Source organism: Leptonychotes weddellii, chromosome 4, assembly GCF_054177405.1.
Source record: "Leptonychotes weddellii isolate Sample4059 chromosome 4, ASM5417740v2, whole genome shotgun sequence".
NCBI lineage: Eukaryota > Metazoa > Chordata > Mammalia > Carnivora > Phocidae > Leptonychotes > Leptonychotes weddellii.
The window spans coordinates 96,417,017-96,422,769 of record NC_138372.1 but is presented as its reverse complement, the minus strand read 5'-3'; positions in this window follow the sequence as shown (position 1 = coordinate 96,422,769).

Here is a 5,753-nt window from a genome sequence, read left to right as displayed (position 1 = left end):
TCCTGTATTCTCTTTGTCTTTTCTCCTCTGTCTCTCACCATATAAAAATCTGTGTGTGGGTCAATGGTTGCAACAGACTCTCTTGGCCAATTCCCAAAGGAGGAAAGACATCTTTAACCCTGCTCCTCAAACCACCCAATGTATTCACCAGCTCCTTAAAAGGAAACCAAACCAATACCAAACCAAAACAACTTCACTCTTGCACCTGAAAGTAAAGCTTGTCAATTGCTGATCATGAGCAGGGACAAGTTAATCTGGTTGGAGGAAGGAGGATCTGTCCACCTCAGTTCAGCACTGCCTTACACCACACACCAGGCCCAATCCTAGCCTCTGGCCAAGCTCAGTCCAGCACCTCCGAGCTCCTCTCATCTCCTCACTTTGGGGATGGCTCTGGGAAGATACGAGGCTTTGGGGCTTTGGCTGGGTTCTGGTCCCTTCCTGGATGTTCTCTCTGTAGAATAGATTCTAAGAGGCTTATGGACTCTTAAGTCTACTTGGCTAAGGAAAACTTTAGAAAAGTGACAGAAGCAGAATTGAGCAAGGTGGGAAGAGGAGAGTCCCAAGACTGGTCCCAATCGGTGACAGTGACAGTGTCACTAAAGCACTAAAGAAAGTAAAGGTTGGGCCCACTGGAATCATGAGAGTGCTCAGTAGGTTGGAGAAATACAGATCCAAGGCCACTGTAGCCATTACCCTCCCTGACATTTCTGTAGCCTTTACTGGCATCAATCACACCAGGACTTGGGGCTCTCTCCTTCCTGGGACAAACTCTGCCTTTAATGCTTCAAACCACCTGCCTTTAACTATTAACCTTATCATTTCAGGCAAGTTGTCTCAAGCCACCTAAAGCTATTTTACCACAGCCATGAGGATATGCCTGGGGCATCCTTGTTGAGACGTCCACAGGCAAAGGGAGAAGTAACCAGAAAAACTCACAGTATGCACTCATTTTCTTTGGAGAGTTAGGTTTTGATGTGTGTGTGTGTGTGTGTGTGTTTTTAAATAGACCTTATTTTTTAGAACAGCTTTGGATTTACAAAAAAGTTGAGAAGCTAATACAGAGAGTTCCCATATACTCCACACCCAGTTTCTCATATTATTAACATTTTTACTTGGATATGGTTCATTTATTACAATTAACAAAACAATATTGATATATTAACTAAGGTTCGAGATTTACTCTAATTTCCTTAGTTTTAACCTAATGTCTTTTTCTGTTCCAGGATCCCACCTAAGATACTCCACTATAATTAGTCATCTTGTCTCCTAGGCTCCTCATGACTAACAGTGTCTCAGACTTCCATTGTTTTTGGTGACATTGACCATTTTGACGGAGTACAGATGAGCTATTTTGTAGACTCTCTCAGTTTGGATTTGTCTGATGTTTCTCTTATGATTAGACTGAAGTTGTGGGTTTTTAGGAGAAAAAGTACAGAGGCAAAGTTCCACTGTCATCACATTATATGAAAAGTACATACTCCTAACATGATTTATCACTTTGATCTCCTGACTGATGTAGTGTGTGTCAGGTTTTCCCACTGTAAAGTTAAATGCTCCTCAGCCTACCCCTCATCTCCCATCTTTCTATAGTGTGTTGTTTGGAAGGAGGTCACCGTGTGAAGTGGGGAGTAAGCTCCCTGTCATTGAGGGTGAAGTATCAACATAAATTATCTGGAATTTTCTGTATAGGAAATTCATCTCTTCCTTCTCACTATTTGTTTATTTGTTTATATGTTTAATCACTTATTTATATCAGTGTGGACTCATGAATATTTATTTTATATTTTGGGCTATAATCCAAGTTATTTATTTATTTTCTTTTTTATTATGGTAAAACACACATAATATAAAAATTACTATCTTAATAATTATACAGTTAAATAGTATTGAGAACATTTATTTTGTTGTGCAACTGCCCGTCTCCAGAACTCTTTCATCTTGCAAAACCGAAATTCTGTACCATTGCAACAATGGCAACCACCATTCTCTTTTCTTGATTTATTTTTGTCTTTTTATGGGAGGAGGAGGGGCAAAGGGTTAACGCATCCTTCCAGTCCCCTCCCCTCCGGCAACCCTCAGTTGGTTTCCTATAAGAGTCTCTCGACTTTGGGGAGGGTATGTGCTATGGTGAGCGCTGTGAATTGTGTAAGACTGATGAATCACAGACCTGTACCTCTGAAACAAATAATACATTATATGTTTAAAAAAAGAAAAAAAAAAGAAGATAGTAGGAAGGGAAAAAATGAAGAAGGGGAAATCGGAGGGGGAGACGAACCATGAGAGACTATGGACTCTGAAAAAAATAAAAAAAGAGTCTCTTATGATTTGTCTCCCTCTCTGATTTCATCTTCTTTTATTTTTCCCTCCCTTCCTTTATGTGCCTCTGTTTTGTTTCTTAAATTGCACATATGAGTGAAATCATATGATAATTGTCTTTCTCTGATTGATTTAATTCGCTCAGCGTAATACCCTCTAGTTCCAACCACATCATTGCAAATGGCAAGATTTCATTTTTTTGATGGCTGAGTATTATGCTGTTGTGTATATTTCTTCTTTATCCATTCATCTGTTGATGGACATCTAGGCTCTTTCCACAGTTTGGCTATTGTGGACATTGCTGCTATAAACATTGGGGTGAAAGTGCCCCTTCGGATCACTACATTTTTATCTTTGGGGTAAATATCTAGTAGTGCAGTTGCTGGGTCCTAGGGTAGCTCTATTTCCAACTTCTTGAGGAACCTCCATACTGTTTTCCAGAGTGGCTGCACCAGCTTGCATTCCCACCAGCAGTGTAAGAGGGTTCCCCTTTCTCCACAGCCTCACCAACATCTGTCATTTCCTGACTTGTTAATTTTAGCCATCCTGACTGGTGTGAGGTGGGGTTTTGATTTGTATTTCCCTGATGCTGAGTGATGTTGAGCATTTTTTCATTTGTCTATTGGCCATTTGGATGTCTTCTTTGCAGAAATATCTATTCATGTCTTCTGCCCATTTCTTGACTGGATTATTTGTTCTTTGGGTGTTGAGTTTGATAAGTTCTTTATAGATTTTGGATACTAACCCTTTATCTGACAAAACATTTGCAAAAATCTGGGAGAGAGAGAATCTTAAGCAGGCTCCATGCCCGGCACAGAGCCTGATGCAGGGCTTGATCTCACAACCCTGAGATCATGACCTGAGGTGAAATCAAGAGTCAGATTGAGCCACCCAGTTGCACCATGACTTCTTTTTGTGTTTTCAAAAAATCTTTCCTTTCCCCTCAGATGCGAGCCTCTGGTAATCACCATTCTACTCTCTAAGTTCAGCTTTTTTGGTCATGAATAAGTAACTATGTATTAAGCTAGATAATATACATATAATTATGCATCACATTATATATCACTAAATATGATATAATATAATATAATAATTAATATAATATAAATGTATATCACATTTTTTTATCCATTCATCTGTTGACATTTACATTGTTTCCATATCTTGGTTACTGTGAATAATGCTGCAGTGAACATGGTAGTGCAGATGTCTCTTCAGGTACTGATTTAATTTCCTTTGGGTATATACACAGAAATAGGATTGCTGGACCATATGGTAGTTTTATTTTTAATTTTTGGAGGACCCTCCATATTATTTTCCATAAAGGCTGTGTCAGTTTACATTTCTACCAAAACTGTATAGTGGTTGCCTTTTCTCCACATCCTTGCCAACACTTGTTACCTTTTGACTTTTTTAAATAGCTATTCTAATGGGTGTGAGGTGATATCTCATCATGTTTTCTTTTTCTTTTAATTAATTTTTTTGTTTGTTTTATTTTTTTAATTTAAATTTTAGTTAGTTAACATATAATGTAATATTGCTTTCAGGAGTAGAATTTAGTGATTCATCACTTACAAATAACATCCAGTGCTCATCAAAACAAGTGCCCTCCTTAGTACCCATCACCCATTTAGCCCATCCCCCACTCACCTCCCTCCATCAACTCTCAGTTTGTTCTCTATCATTAAGAGTCTCTTATACTCCATATCTGGGCTCTCTATTTTGTTCCACTGGTCTATGTGTCTGTTTTTGTGCCAGTACCATGCTGTCTTGATGATCACAGCTTTGTGATATAGCTTGAAATCAGGGAACGTGATGCTCCCAGCTTTGTTTTTCTTTTTCAACATTTCCTTGGCGATTCAGGGTCTTTTCTGATTCCATAGAAATTTTAGGACTGTCTGTTCCAGCCCTTTGAAAAATGCTGTTGGTATTTTGATCAGAATGACGTTGAAGGTATAGAATGCTCTGGGCAGCATAGACATGTTAACAGTGTTTATTCTTCTGATCCATGAGTATGGAATGTTTTTCCATCTTTTTGTGTCTTCTTCAATTTCTTTCATAAGTGTTGTATAGTTCCTAGAGTATAGATCCTTTACCTCTTTGGTTAGGTTTATTCTGAGGTATCTTATGGTTTTTGGTGCTATTGTAAATGGAATCATTTCTCAAATTTCTCTTTCTACATTTGCATTGTTGGTGTATAAGAAAGCAACTGAGGTGATTAACATAACATAATAAATAAATAAATAAATAAATAAAATAAAGCAACTGATTTCTTTGCATAGATTTTGTAACCTGCCACATTACTGAATTGCTGTATGAGTTCTAGTAATTTGGGGGTGGAGTATTTTGGGTTTTCCACATAAAGTATCATGTTGTCTGTGAAGAGAGAGAGTTTGACTTCTTCTTGGTCAATCTGAATACCTTTTATTTCTTTTTGTTGTCTGATTGCTGTTGCTAGGACTTCTACTACTATGTTAACAATAGTGGTGAGAGTGGGCATCCTTGATGTGTTCCTGATCTTGAGGGAAAGGCTTTCAGCTTTTCCCCATTGAGGATGATATTCGCTGTGGGTTTTTCATAGATGGATTTTATGAACTTGAGGAATGTTCCCTCTATCCCTATACTCTGAAGAGTTTTAATCAAGAAAGGATGCTATATTTTGTCAAATGCTTTTTCTGAGTCAATTGAGAGGACCATATGGTTCTTCTTCCTCCTCTTATTAATGTGTTCTACCACATTGATTGATTTGCGAAAGTTGAACCACCCTTGCATCCCGGGAATAAATCCCACTTGGTTGTGGTGGATGATCCTTTTAATGTATTGTTGGATCCTATTAGCTAGGATTTTGTTGAGGATTTTGGAATCCGTATTCATCAGGGATATTGGTCTGAAATTCTCCTTTTTGATGGGGTCTTTGCCTGGTTTGGGGATTAAGGTAATGTTGGCCTCATAGAAAGAGTCTGGAAGCTTTCCTTCTGTTTCTATTTTTTGAAACAGCTTCAAGGGAATAGGTACTATTTCTTCTTTGAATGTTTGGTAGTATTCCCCAGGGAATCCATCAGGCCCTGGACTCTTGTTTTGGGGGTGGTTTTTGATCACTGCTTCAATCTCGTTACTGGTTATTGGCCTATTCAGGTTGTCAATTTCTTCCTGTTTCAGTCTTGGCAGCTTATAGCTTTCAGGAAGGCCTCCATTTCATCCAGATTGCTCAGTTTATTGGCATATAGTTGTTGATAATAATTTCTAATAATTGTTTCTATTTCCTTGGTGTTAGTCGTGATCTCTCTCCTTTCATTCATAATTTTATTAATTTGGGTCCTTTCTCTTTTCTTTTGGATAAGTCTGGCCAGTGGTTTATCAATCTTATTAATTCTTTCAAAGAACCAACTTCTGGTTTCGTTGATCTGATCTACTGTGTTTCTGGTTTCTAATTCATT